Below are 16,240 nucleotides of genomic sequence, written 5' to 3'. Positions count from 1 at the left end.
ACACATTATTAAATTTAAGATTTCTATATAAAAATTTTTTGCCTAACTCAACTATTTAACATATTAGTTGGGTTGGGGAGACGTCTGGCATTTTACATAAAATCCTGTCCATGTTCAAGAGTTCTATTTGTGACATGCCAGATGATTTTGACACACTTGATGACCTACATGTTGTTAACCATCAACATATAGAGAAAGATGATTGATCGATGATTCATTTATAATATGTCAATCTATAACATGTGGAGAGAGATAACATATTTACAAAATGGTATTCACCTATTGAGTTGGATCTCTACATGTCTTGGTGTATGAACATAACAAAATGATTCACAACACCATTATAGGAGCATGCTACAAGACATCCATGTGACACTCTATGCTAGCCAACATATAATCCAGATAATTATGGGTCTTGTGCATTAAGACATAATAAATTGGTATGCGTGTATTAATTATTTTTTAACATGGAATAAAATTCTTATTTATATCTTATAAATGATAATATAATCTTTTCTAATGTATTAGGTGAATTTTTTAATATGCGAGGGTCAAAGCACTACGATCACAAATTGTGATGCTATCAACGATGCTATGCGCGATGCTTTCAATACCTGCTTCTCATCATGTTGTTTTTCACTTGAAGAGGTTGAAGAGGCTCAGTGTTTGGACAATGCAATGGAAGAGGATGAAATTGTTTATCATGCATAATAAAAACATGCTCGTGGCTTTGATGGTGCAGGCCCATTGACTGGTTAATTTGTTAAATATTTAACTATGTAATTTAATTAATTTGATATTATTTATTGTAATTATAAATTCATCAGCTATGAAAATGAGGTGATAATGCTGGCTTGGGCTATATGTGTTGTTTTTGTGATTCTCTGAAATTGTGTTTTTGCTGGGGCAAGAAGCTGAAATGATTGAGACTGGCAGTCGTGTAGTATTTTAATGGGTCATGCATTAATTATATTAGTGACTAGTTGTGACGAATACATACATGTGCGACCTACATGTTATGCATTTAGTACACGGGGCAATTTCCGCTACTAATTTTATATTTTCACATTACATTCTTCTTTGCAGCAAAATCACCCCTTCAACAAAACCATGTCATTTCTTTGAGAATTGAGGTCACTTTTATGGTATCAGTACACCTAGATCTCGCTGAAATTTGCATCCATATCAGTATTTGGACACTATAAAGCGTGTATTAATACTATCTTTTGTGCTTATATATATATATATTATATATATATATATATATATATATATAGAGAGAGAGAGAGAGAGAGAGAGAGAGAGAGAGTAGAAATTCCTAGCTTAAAAAAGGAACTTTAAGCCAAGCTTGATTCCATACTGGCTGTCCAGTAAAGGTGACATGATGGTAATGGTGTGATTATAGCATATAATAATTCTCTTTCCGAAGATGTGATAGTAAATGACAATTAAAGGGGAGTTAGGTAGGGAGGCCAATCCCAAGAGATAGAATTAAGAAAGGAGAAATCTAGAGAAGGTGGGTGAGAGCTCCCCAAGGGTCAAAGTGAAGGTGGATGAGCATTGGTCAAATCACGTATCTCCGCATGAAAAACATAAAATAATATATATATATTCTATGAAATAGAGAAGAATAAGATTTCTTGGTAAAGGGGTCCACAACCCGACAATTTCTTCCCATTTGCTTCCCACTTGTCCTAACGCCAGAGTCGGACCAGGTTTCTCTTGGCCCCAATTTCCCTGCTTCATTTTTTTTTCCCTTTTTGGTACAACGCTGCCTGACTTCTTATTTTTGGTGGGTGATTTACACATCTTGGACCTTAGGTCCATCAAATTCAACACCACTTTATAATTACTACACGAAAACCATTCTCAAAAAGGCAAAAGAAAATCACAGATAGATCACCAAGGCTTGTAGCCCAACGATGATAAGGAGTTTTCTTATTTCTGCATCTTAGGTTCAAACCTCAGCGTGTATGCCTGTCATTTCCACGGTGTCTTATATGTTCACTGGGTTTGCAGGATATTTAGTGAGTCGTGAGATTAGTCGTGGTACACGTAAGTTGGCCCGGAAATCCATGTAAATAAATAAATAAAAAATCACAGATAGAGCATGAGCAGACCTGTTTTTCAGCTTCACATACTCTTGCAAACCTCTCATACGAAAATGACCTCTCTTCTCGTGCTTTCATTTTTACTCATCCTGTTAACTACATTAATATAATTAAGGTTTTACTCATAATGCAAGACTTTGGGGCTTCCTTATAAGAAAAAAAAATACTGTTTTTCTTTAGATATAGATCAAAAGAAACGAGTAAATCTGAGTAAAATTGCTTTGCTATCTTCATAAAAACCATCAACTCTTCTATAATATCCAGCAATGAAACTCTTCTCCAGTGACCGGACATATGATACCTGGACTATTCAGTACGTGAAGCTGAGAACGACTAGACATAGCCAGTTATGGTATTTACATTTTACTCCCGTATGAAGCCACAAATACATTTATAAGTAAGATCCAAATGTGGAAAAGAGGGAGCCCTCTTTAAAGCCACATGCTTCCTCCATGATACATTGCAATCCATGTTGGGCAACATAGTTGAATCGTGATGTTACATTTCTTACCATGTTTATGTCTGTAGTAGATTTCACAGGTTTTTTCCCACATTAGCACAATAGACAAATTTATTTCACAAACTAGAATTGTTAGGAAAATAAATTCTTAATCTAGCACAGAAAATAATAGTCATGCATATAACACATGTGTTGCATATAGGTAGCGCGTGTAGCAAATGCATGTTTTTACGCATGTACTACATATCTATACTTAGACTAGGAATTATTTTCTGAAATGTACTTGTTTGAAAAATATGTTTGCACTAGAGTGGAAAAAAATCTAGGAAAAACTCTAGATTTCACTCCATATTTGATGGGGTGGCACGTGGCAGCTAGCTGCATCTCCTTATATCAGCAGCCTCGATCGAATAAAAGAATACTTTTATGTTAACTTTCTTTGTTGTCCATCTGACCATCTTTTCAATTTAGGCATCATCTTTGTTAGGTGCTACCCTTCCTATGAGTTGCTATCCTTCCTAGCTATAGCGCTTGATAATGACAACTATATATCGTACGTCTAGCCATATTTATCTTCACATGCAAGGTCATGTGAAAAGAGCCAGCTTTGTTTTAAGGAGACACTGCGATATTGGCTCTTCTTTTTATCCATTAACGTTGGATGATATTCTGGACTTTTCAGTAGTGACACGTCCTCAGGGGTTAACAATTGAATGTGCTCGCCCACTTGCCAATCTTTGTAACATTTTCTTTTCAGATTGTATTATAAAAATACTAAAAAAAAAAACTCTTTCATTGTTTCTTAGCAGATTTAGCTGCACTACAAATCCCCAGGGATTAACACTGGATGTGCAAGCCCACTTGCACACCTTTGCCACATTTTGTTTTCAGATTCTATTTACTTCTGTCAGAAAAGAGTTTAGAAAAAAGTGATCAAACAAACTCCGTTGAAGAAGTTGAAAGAGAAGTTCAACAGCAGATTATTGAGACCCTACAGTTGGGTATATACGTTGAATGCTTGATTTGATACGGCTATCATTGAGCTCGAACATCTAATGATATCCTTCTTCAACGATATCTTGTTCTACTTCGGGTATTTAACGATCATAACTTAATCAGTTCTTGCTCTTTTAGGGACACTGATTCACGAAATATTGCAATTACAAGAGTTGTTTCCATCAGGGAAAAGGAAGATGACAAGAGAAGGGGTTCAAGTTTTAATTTATCTGGGTGTGAGAGGGTGGTGGGTTGTGCTATTAAAGCAATGAGAAAATTTGCTCAACTTCTGCAGATGGGTCATTGGCTTGTTTGGTCTGGGCTACCATTTGTATATATCTTAGTTTCATGAGCTTCTGCTGCCATCTAAGGCTTTTATGGATACATGGACCGAGCCTATGACCGGAGGTGAGAATGATCGGTAAAGTTGGGTTAGGCTTGATAAAGCTGGTCAAATGGCTAAACTTGGCGTTCTAACCTCCAAAACGCTCAAAGTTGAAAAATGTTATTCCAAGGGCTCCGCTGATTTTCATCCATGTTCACTGGATTGTTGTTTTTGGACCATGCTGTGCTACAGTTTGCCCATACCTCATCGTGCACTTCAAACAGTGGTCTCTTATTCTTATATATACACAGGAGAGGGACCGATCCGAGTTCTGACACAGTCTTGTTATTAATATTTGTAGGAGAAAAGTAAAAATGATAACATGGTAAGCATGGTTAAAAATAAATTTTATTCATGTTACATTACTTTTTAAAAGAGAAAGTTACTATAGACCCGTACGTATGTAGATTTATAATACTCCGAACATATATTTATACTAGTATAGAATAATTTAAAAATTTTTTAAAAATAAATATATTTTTAATAGTTATATGCATATAAGTATCTAGAAAAATTAAAAGTTACTTTGAATTAAAACTTTAAAATAAAAAATTAAACTTTGATATCAAAATTGAATCTATAAAAACTAAAGAGATCTATAAAGCGATAGAGATGAGGGGTCAAAACAAATTTTCAAATGAAATTCAAAGCCATCACTTATTTTACTTGATATTTTTAATTTAATCCTCTTATTTTGAATCCAACCTTTTATTAAAAAAAAATATATGTAATTGGGTTCTAATTTGAATACAAAAAGCTCAATTGTGAAAAAAGTGTCAAAACTAAAATGAAAATATAAAAAAAATCATTCTTTCAATTTATTCAAAAAATACCAACGTGGTTTTTCCACACTGCATAGTTTCTTTTAATTTAATGTTTAACTTAATTGGGGTTTTCCCACCACGGCATTCATGGTGCCAGTTTACTCGACTGTTATGTCTTTGTCAATAAATCAGTGGTAGAAGAAGATTTCGTTACATGCAGTGTGCGTTCTAAACTTAAAAGCCCATTCTGCTCAAATTGAGCTCATAGCAAGAGATGGAGGGCGTCTATTGCTTTTCGGAGCCAAAATGGGCTAAAATGAAGTTGTTTTCAAGTACATCTCTCCCACACACGTGTGAACTGGGCCGGATTTAACGAATGCAGATGGTGCGAGTCAATTATTTGAGTTTGTTAGAGAATATATAAATAATTCTTTGAGATCTTGACAAGCAAGATGTGCACTTGAGATCGCTGGCAATGATCTACCATTAATCATGCCGTAAAGAGACAAGCTCACCTGATGCGACATGTATGGTTGAAGAGACTACTTTTTTGAAAGATATCAATGTCTTCTTTTTAATTAGCAGCTTCTATGTGATTGGTTTACTAAATCACCAGTTTGGTTGGCCCCTTGATTTTATTTTTTAATCTGGGATAATCACTATGCCACTGATTTACATCATTCTCTATTTTCCTCTATTTTGATGTTTTAATATTCCTTTATAGTTTGTCTTATGGAAGCCACTTCTTTCAACTTTCTTCTAAATAGCTACATTAATTTTTGGTGAAATTGATGCTTAGCCTCCATGCATCAGGTGTGGTGTTGTTATTGCATGAGATTTCCAAGTGATGGTTAATTGTGAGCATCTGATTTTGTCATTACAGCCTGTTATTTATGTCACAAGTCTAGCTGCAGTTGAAGTGCTCCGAGCTCGTGATGGAGGCCAGCAGATAATTGACTATGTTGATGTCATATATGGTCTCAACTTGGGAGAATATACTGCTTTGAGCCTTCAGGTGAGCATTTAACTCAAGAAAACAATTGTTGTATTTGAAAACTGAAGCAACACCATGTAATTTTCTCGCAATTGAATTGAACTGATATTGTGTTGATCAGCTTGCACAAATTAATGTCTGAGCTCCTTACCCCCTCGCTCAGGCTCATATTCTTATTTATTCCTCGGTGAGCCAAGCATGGCTATTATGGAGAGATGCAAACCAAAACAGTGTTTCTTCTAAGATCTTGTTGACTACCTCATTCGGTGGGTTAAATGTGCTGAACAACTTGCAAATTGGAATAATCCAGTTGCATTCAATTCTGATTGATGACTACCACAGTTGGGTGTTTATTTGCTTGTTGTCATGCTCCCATCATATTTAATGTTTTAGTTGGTGTATGCTTTTGTGTTTTTAGAATTATAAATTTTAATCCCTGAAGACAGATGATTCCTATCTTTCTTTTGTGTTACTTTTCTTTGTATTCATGTCCTTTTTCTCTAGATTCAATCTTATTATAGCTTTGAAGATGGACTCAAGCTGGTCAAACTAAAGGGTGAAGCCATGAGGTGAACATTCATAGCTGGCCATGAGATGGCTTTGCTCTATGCACCTCAAATTGAGTGCTTCATGACATCTTCTAGTAATAATGTTTTCAATGAAACTGCCTCCAGGAAGCTGCCGATACTACTAAAAGTGCCATGGTCAGTGTCATAGGACTGGACTCTGACAAAGTTCAACAGTTGTGTGATGCAGCCAATCAAGATGTTGACGAGGATAATAAAGTTCAGATTGCGAATTACCTGTGTCCTATAAGGTTCCTTCAGATCTGTGTCTTTTAATATTGTTGCAATACTTTGTGTATTTATTCATTTAATGTGTACTAACTTCGATGCTGATGCATTTTGGTAGGGTAATTATGTTGTATATGGAGGTGTTATGGGAGTGGAAGCAGTAGAGGCTAAAGCAAAGTCATTCAAAGCTCGAATGACAGTAATTTATTTCCTTATTTTATTTTTTCATATGGCCATCTTGCTTCTGCCAATGACCATAGCTCCCACTTTTCTCAGGTGCGTCTAGTAGTTGTTGGTGCTTTCCATACAAGTTTCATGGAACCAGCTGTTTCAAGATTGGAATCTGCATTGGCAGCCATTGAAATTAGACAACCAAGAATACCAGTTATATCCAATATTGATGCACAATCACATGCAGATCCTGCCACAATTAAGAAGATCTTGGCACGCCAAGTAAGCTACACGCAATTTGCTTCTCTATGATAAAGCAAGGGAAACCATAATTTGATCCTATAAATTCGAACTTGCAGGTGACTTCTCATGTTCAATGGGAAACAACAGTGAAGACTCTCCTAGCCAAAGGGCTGAAGAAGAGTTACGAATTAGGACCTGGAAAGGTACAAATTTATCATTGCCTCATAAATTACAGAACCAGAGCCATATAGCAGCAGTAACTCATTATAATCATACTCTTGGAGCTTCTTATCTTGCTGAGTTTATTCGAGTCATTTTATCAGGTTATTGCTGGCATTGTCAAGAGAATGGACAAGAAAGCAGAAATGGAGAATATAGGCGCCTGAGGCACTGAGAAGGAAGCCAGAGGTGTCCCTCTAGGGGTTCTGATCAACACATGATAAACCATCAAGAAGGTCACTGCGTGTTCCTATCAAGAATCCATGTTTTAGGACATGAATCATGCAGGAGACATACCTCATGCAGGGGAAGGACGTGCCATAAGCAAAGAAGAATGTGCCATATACAGGGGAAGTAGAGAAAACACCAGTTGCTTGGGGATTTGCTGGCATAGTTTCATTAGAAGGCTTGGTCCATGGTTGTTAGCTATTATTTTGTTAACTGTAGCCATTTGAATTCCTTGTTTTAAGTAGTTGAGGTCGTAAGTTTAGGAGAAGTTGTTTCTTCTTTATTAAACCTTTTCATTATGCAATAAAAAGATTATTCAGAGAGTCAATTATCGTGGTTCATCTTCACCCTGAGAGGAACTTTATCTATTTAGCAATTGTAATAGCTTTGACTGGGACCTATCATTGGAATCAGAGCTCTATCTTACACTGGCAACCAACAAAGAAATAATTGAAAATTTAAAAGTTGGGCTTAGAGGACTTTAAGATAGTATGAGTTAGATGGAACTCGGTCTTAATGACAAGTTACATCATATGGAGGAAGTCATCAATAAGCTTTTTATGGCCTTGCTCTCAACTAAAGACTCTAACAGTAACACCAAGACTGTAGTGGTCCTTCTCGCCATAATAGGGAAGAGTTTACAGAGTTTGCAGAAGGAGGAAGACAAATGTTCTCATCCAAGTTAATAAAGCTTGAATTTCCAAGATACTCTGGTGATGATCCAACTGAATGGTTCAACTGAGTGGAACAATTTTTCGAATACCAAGGCACCATAGCAGCACAAAAAGTGTCCTTGGCATCATTTCACCTCGCAGGTGAAGCTAATCAATGGTGGCAATGGCTACGTCGTGCTTACATCGAGGAAGGGAGAGAAGTGACATGGGAGGTTTTCGAGGAAGAACTTTGGGCTCATTTCGGACCTGTTGATTGTGAAGATTTTGATGAAGCATTATCAAGGGTTACAAGGTTGGTTCTTTACGAGATCACCAAAAAGAGTTTGACAAGTTGGGAAATCGGGTGCAAGGTTGGACACAGAAGGCACTGCTGGGAACTTTTAAGGGAGGCCTTAAATTAGAAATTGCTGAAGGAATCTGGTTGTTCAAACCACAGTCCTTAAAGGAAGCTTTTAGCCTTGCATGAATGCGTGATGACAAGATCACTTGACAACGAAAATTCACACAGACACCACAATTCATTCGTTCGCAACTTGACTTTACAGCATAAACAAAAGCCACACCAACCTCATGAATGAAAAGACTCACTTAGGAAGAAATGCAATGGAGGCAAGCTCAAGACCTTTTCTTTCATTGTGATGAAAAATTCACCATAGGCCATAAATGTTGAGGCCCTCAGCTCTTATTGTTAGAAGGGAGATGTAATTTTAATGATGAAGAAGAGATAAATAAGGAGACCATAATAGAGCCAGAGATATCAATTCATGCTTTAACAGGATGGACAACGTCCAAAACAATGCGAGTATTGGCTAGGATTGGACCCTATGAGGTGGTGATGCGAAACAATAAATAAAAAAAGAGTTAAAGCAAGAAAAAAAAAGAAGCTTTAGAGACAGAAAGAAGCTAAAGAAGAGGAAGAGAGGGGATTGGAGAGATGCAAAATCTGTAAATTTTCATTAATCATCAAAAGTTCCTTAACATTTAGAAAAGTAGGGTATTAATACTAAAACTCTAATTAGAATAAGCAATTGGGCTTATGGCCCACTAAATAAAATACTCAACAATAATTAAATCAAGTCCAATAAATAAAGTCAAAATAATAAAACTCATCTAAAAGTTCATATAAATTAAACCCAAAACATAAGTTAAAGCCCAATCACTTAATTGTTTGGGCTATCCTCTATCGTCTATGATCATTCGCATGCATAAATAATATTTCAGGTTCGGTGTCCCCATTAATTCTCCCGGGGTTGGAAGAACTCGACCCCGTCAAGTATAGGCCAAAGCGACTCCGATAACGCTCTCAAAGATAAAGATCAAGCTTTTGTGATGTCTCTCTGATAATCCAAGTATAGTCTGAATCTGGTCGTCGAGCCCATATACTGGGATTTGCTGAAGTTCACCATCCCTGGTAAAAACAACTTGTGCATTCAAAGTAGCATTAATATGTTCCTTTTATGCCAAAGATATGGATAATGAGGTAGGGGTATCGAAAGGAGAATCAGGGATAAGTTGTATTTTATAAATACTGAGGTCTTTCATGTTCAAAGTAGAGCAAATATCAAAGTTTAATGGCAATTTAATAACATAATTATTTGATTCAATCACTTGCAACACTTTGAATGGTCTAGCACTACTTACTTGCAATTTATGCTCGGTTTTCGAAGGACACCGTTCAGGTCTAATCTGTATCATGAAATAATCTCCAACATTAAGTGCATCATGATACTTAAGTAAATCAGCTTGAAATTTGTATTGTTCATTACTTGCTTGAATTTGTTTCATGATCTCAATATGCAAATTATGAACCCTACATGGTAACGACTCAGCTGACTTAGACATCCAATCGTGAGGAGATATGGGAAAGTGTTCTATAGGCATCTCATGTTTGTAACTATGAACACTAAATGATTGAGGGTGTGGAATGAGACAAACATTATTTGAAACCTGTATAGATATGGTATGGACACAATCAAGTAAACTAGGATTATCTTTATCTTTCTTATCATGTGCATGAGGTAAGGGGTCAAGAAGTTCAATATGTTGCTCTAAACTTATGATGTGCTGGACACCAAGCATGTGAGGTGAGGAATCAAGTGATTTAGGAGAACTAATATCATAAGACTCTTTTAAGACCATACCTATCTCTATAGGCGATTCCACTGAAGAGTTTCCTAAAACTTCCTCTACCATTAAAGCAGACATATCAGACTCTTTCTTAACCTCATTCTCAAGCTCATTGGGACTCATTGTGTTGGGTCCCTCTTCTTACACATCCTCGTCATCTAGGTAACTAAAATCCTCAAGATTAGGCTCATACACTTCAACACTACAATATTCCTCTTTACCTATATCCTTATGTTTTTGGACGACTAAGGGTTTCGAGGTGCAGTCTAAAGAGATATGACCAAAACCTAAACAATTAATACACTTAACCTTTGAACTCACCTTGGACACTTCATTGACAACTTGTTTGCCTCTATCTTTCTTACAAAGTTGGGCGTTACTAGGATTAGGTCTGTAGGGTGGAGCACCTAATAAAGAATCACTACTTCTGAATTGGGACCTAGTAGGGATACTATAAGAGCCCTGATGATTCATCCTCTGATTCTTCGTGACCAACTTGTAATCTTGAACTAAGGTATAAGCTTGGTTAAGGGTAGATACACCTTGAAATACAACTTCTCTTCTAACGTCATCATTTAAGCATTTACAAAATCTATGCAAAGTCATGGTTTCATTCTCTCTTATGACACATCTAATCATGTAATCGTTAAATTGTGTTATATACTCATTGATAGACTTATTCCCTTGTCTTATATTGTTCCATTGGTCTAAGAGTTTATTCCTATAAGACTGGGGTAGGTACTACTCCGGAAGTTTTTGTTTCATTTTGATCCAATTAGTTATAGGAGGTTTACCTCTCATCTCTAAACAATCCTCAACATCTATCCAATAAATTTTGGCTTCATCAATGAGTTTCATCTTAGCAAATCTAACTTTTCTATTATCAGACAAGTTATGCCATTCAAAGAATCTATTCATATCACGAATCCACATATCAAATATCTAAGGGTCATAACGACCGTCAAAAGTGGGGGCTTCTATTTTGTTAGGACTCAAGAGTCGCTCATCAAAGTCATCATGTTTAGAGTAACCTAAATGATGGTCATATTGGTGTCGCTCAGAGTGATCTTGTCCATAATGATTTTTCTTGTGATATTTATTGGTCTTTGAGTGCCTAATTCGAAAAATCTCTTGGGGCTTAATTCTTTTAAACATGTTGATCACCTAAGTTTACAGTTCCCTATAAATGGTCATTAGAGTATTACTAAAGATTGAGTCTACAGTAAGTGTAAACCTAAGCTTGGACACTAGATGATCATACACAAAAGCATGCAACACTCACTTAGGAATGAAATTGAGATCACGAATGGTTTTTGTAAGTGAAGTCACAATACAAAAATAAAGCTAATCCTATCTTTTTTTTTTTAATGTGGAGATTAATCAAGAACAAATTACACTAATAAAATTATAAGCATGTAATACTAGATTCTTAAGTGTAAATGATTAATCAAACACGATGTCATAAGCAAAAACTCATAATTATCAAATAGAATAAGATATTGGCTATCACTGATGAAAGAGGTTGATGAACAAAAATTAACAATTAAAAATGTCAGGTGAGATTTTTTTTTTTTTTTAGAATTTTTTTAGGCACAAAAGTAATATTAATAATAACCTTGAATGACAAGTGAAAAACCAAGAAAAGTAAACTTCAACAAATATGGGAGAGTGATTCACTTACTAGAGTGCTGAGAGGAAGCTGAAATTTGCTGGAGTTGACGTGGCAAACTGGATGAAGTGATTGCTGACACAACAGATGACGTGGCTAGTTTGCTTACGTGGTGGGTGACGTGGGTGATCATGCCTGACGTGGCAGCGGTGGCATGGCTGATGACGTGGCAGGGTTAATTAATCTTGCAGCGAGAGTTTTCTTTGGTTTCCTGTTTCCTTCATCTGGTTGCCATCTTCACACAAACCTGCTCTTGGAAATCAGTCAATAAATTAATTCTCGTAACCCGATACAGGTGAAAGGATTAAGATGCTGGTCTGTCATGGCGAGTCTCTGGGTTGAGTTGATCTGCTGCTGTGAGAGGCAGTTGCTGAAGGTGAATTGATTTGGCTGTTGTGAGAACTGTTGTAGATCTTGGTGGCTGTTGAGAGAAGGTGTGGCTCGTGTTGCTGCTGGAGGGTGCAAGTCAGTGGTGGCTGAGGCTCAATCGCTGGCGCTGAAGAGGATGACACTGGCTGATGGCGCTGCCTTTGTTGCTGATGCTGCTACTAGGGGTAGCTGATGGCCCTGCCTTTGCTGCTATTTTAAACCCAAATCGTTGCTGTCTGTGATGGGTGTTGTGGGTGGCTGTTGCTGGTGGTTTTGTGTTGCTAAAGCCAGAGATCCACTGAGTCTCTTGCGGTGTTGATCTGGTGGTGCGAAATGGTGACTGGATGGCAGATCTATTGTTGCGTGGATCTTGGTGTGACCGGCGTTGATGTAGATCTGGAGAAGATGAACAGTAAGGATTTTTTTTTTCAGATTAATCTAGGGTTAAACATAAACACATAGATCGTCTAATTGTAAGAACAATTAAAAGCTGTGCTCTGATACCAAATTTGATGCGGAACAATAAATAAAAAAAGAGTTAAAGCAAGAAAAGAAAGAAGCTTTAGAGAAAGAAAGAAGCTAAAGAAGAGGAAGAGAGGGGATTGGAGAGATGCAAAATCTGCAAATTTTCATTAATCATCAAAAGTCCCTTAACATTTAGAAAAGTAGGGTATTAATACTAAAACTCTAATTAGAATAAGCGATTGGGTTTATGGCCCACTAAATAAAATACCCAACAATAATTAAATCAAGTCCAACAAATAAAGTCAAAATAATAAAACTCATCTAAAACTTCATATAAATTAAACCCAAAACATAAGTTAAAGCCCAATTACTTAATTGTTTGGGCTATCCTCCATCGTCTATGATCATTCGCATGCATAAATAATATTTCGGGTTCGGTGTCCCCATCAGGTGACTGTCCTTATTAATAGTGGTTCTACCCATAATTTTATTAGCGAGAAGATTGCTAATTTGTTATAATTACCAGTGGTTCCAACCAGGCCATTCAACATAAAAGTTGCCAATGGGAATCAATTAAAATGCCAAGGGAGGTTTGAGATTGTGTCAGTCTTGCTTCAAGGTATCCTATTTTCTCTACTCTTTATTCCTTGCCATTAATTGGGTTAGACTTGGTGCTAGGAATTTGGTGACTGGAGTATTTGGGAACAATGATTTGCATCTAGAAAGAATTGACAATGCAGTTCCAGTGAAAAAACCGAACTCACAAGTTACAAGGGATTGATGCACATACCATTCAATCTGCATCTTTGGAGGTGATTTCCAAAGAGTTAAGGCAAGAACATTCTATGTTTGCTATTTTCTTACAGCTTTCAACGGAGGAACCACAACATGATGCACACCTAGATATGCAACACTTGATAACAACTTTTGAGGAAATTTTTCAAGAGCCTAAGCAATTACCTTCAACAAGAGAAATTGACCACCGCATCCCTCTAAAGGAAGGAACTGAACTCGTCAATGTGAGACCTTATATGCATGCCTATTTTCAAAAAGCTGAGATTGAAAAACAAGTTCATGATATGTTAACATTTAGGCTTATAAGATCCAACACTAGTCCCTTTTCCTCTCTTGTTTTATTGGTTAAAAAAAAAAAGACGGTACATGGTGTTTTTGTACTGACTATGAAGTCTTTAATGCTGCAACCATTAAAGATCGATTTCCAATACCAACAGTTGATAATATACTAGATGAACTTCATGGAGCTTCCTACTTTACTAAACTAGACCTTTGAGTTGGCTACCATCAAGTACGGGTACACTCTCCAGACATTCATAAAATTGCTTTTCGTACTCATAATGATCGTTATAAATATTTAATCATGCCTTTTGATCTTTGTAATGCGACATCCATTGTTCAGTACATTATAAACTCCATATTTCATTCTTATCTTTGTAAATTTATGGTACTTTTTTTTTATGACATTTTAATTTATAGCTCCAATTGAACCATACATCTTCAACATATTAAACAAACTTTTGAAATTTTAAAGCAACACCAATTTTTCATTAGATTCAGCAAATATGGGTTTGGCAAACAAGAGTTGGAATACTTGGGTCATATTGTTACTTCTCAAGGAGTCAAAGTTGATCAAGGAGAAATTGAAGCTATGCTAAATTGGCCTAGGCCTATTAATATTTCTGAATTGCATGATTTTTTAAGTCTTACATGTTACTTCCGCAAGTTTGTTCGTGACTACAGCATCTTGACTTGACCACTAACAAACCTATTAAAAAAAGGGCAATTAAATTGGTAAAAAATGACAGAATCTACCTTCCAAGCTCTTAAACAAGCCATAACTTCAACTTCTACACTTGTTATGCCTAACTTTAATGAGCCTTTTGTTATTGAATTTGATGCTTCAGGAGATGGAATTGGTGCTGTTCTCACTCAACAAGGTAAGCTAATTGCCTTCATAAGCCGTGCTTTGGGGGAATCCAAACGATCGTGGTCTACATATGCACGTGAGATGTTAGCCATTGTTCAAGCCATTAGAACTTGGTGCCATTATTTGTTGGGCTGCAAGTTTTATATCCAGACAGATCAACGCAACCTCAAATATTTATTGGAGCAACGCATTGGAGTGCCTGAACAACAAAAATGGGTTGCAAAGCTACTGGGTTATCACTATGAAATCACTTACAAACTAGGACGGGAGATTTCTGTAGCTGATACACTGTCAAGAGTGGTAAGCAGCCCCAGTTGTGATGTTTTCAATTAAAAGAGTAGGAAAACGCAACCAAGCCCTTGGTGGTTTAGATGTAGGTATAAATGAATGAGGGGTAGTGTGGTAATTAGATAAACATAATAAATATAAATAAAAAAAACAAAACAAAAGAGAGATCTAAAAATTTGAGAAAGAATCGGCAGGAGAGAAAAGGGAGAAAGAAGAAGAAGAGAAAAGAGGGGAAAATAAGGGAAAAAGGAGAGTTGGAGGAAATAAGTAAAAAGGGGTAAGATTATGCTTTCATGTGTATAATATGTTTTCTTTATCTTTAATTTCGGTTTTGATGAATGTTAGGGTTGTGAAATTTATGTTTTGAGTTTAATTGATGAATTAAATTGAATGTTACGGGTTGATTGTTGTGGTTAATTGATGATTTAGTTGATTATGGAAGATTGTGATGATTTTGAGTTAAAAATCAGGGGAGAACAGTAGGTTTCTGTTAAAATTCTGGATTGGAGGTTGAAGATGACAAAAATTCAATTTGGTCCCTTAATTTATGAAAATTACAGTTTAATAAATTGGAAAATTCAAAAATTTTCCGAACTTTGGAAAATTACAAATTGGTCCCTAGAGCATATTCCAAGATTCTGAACAGAATAAAATATGAATTATAGGCAAAATTACTGTATAGATAAGAGAATTTAACACTTTCAATTTGATCCTCCAATTTGACAAAAAATATAATTAGACCCTAAAAATATGGAAAAATTCCAGACTAGTCCCTAGCTATAATATTATCTTTTGCAGATTAGTTTGATGAATAATTAAGGGTTATTTTGTGAATTATTTCCAATTTTATTAGTTGTTTTATTATGGATTAGATTTCGGAAAAACCGTTAAGTTTTGAGTATTTTGAGAAAATTGACTAGTTAGCTCAAAAACATATAGGGTTACAGTATACACCCTTAGTTAAGTGTATTAAATAGGTTAAATGTTCTTTCGAGTCATTTTTGAATATGTCTTCTTTGTATTCAGATAATCCTGATATTCTACCGGCAGGACGTTAGTAGGATTTTCTTCGATGTCTACTTTTGGCTTCTGTTTTCTTTTGAGTCAGGTGAGTGGATAATTTTTCATATACATGAGAAATATTATAAATATTTAATTTGTTAATATGAATAGGATCATGCTTCTTGATAATATATATGTTGATTATTATCCTTGTTATGATAAAGCATGATCAATTACTGAATCTGAATTCTTGATATGAACCAGTATATATTTTGAATTGACTTCTGAATTGATAGCTCCTCATTTGATTGATGTCATGAGTTGAGCTTTGAGATA

Source organism: Populus alba, chromosome 1 (assembly GCF_005239225.2).
Source record: "Populus alba chromosome 1, ASM523922v2, whole genome shotgun sequence".
NCBI lineage: Eukaryota > Viridiplantae > Streptophyta > Magnoliopsida > Malpighiales > Salicaceae > Populus > Populus alba.
The sequence above is the reverse complement of the archived record's forward strand: the minus strand, read 5'-3'. Positions refer to the sequence as shown.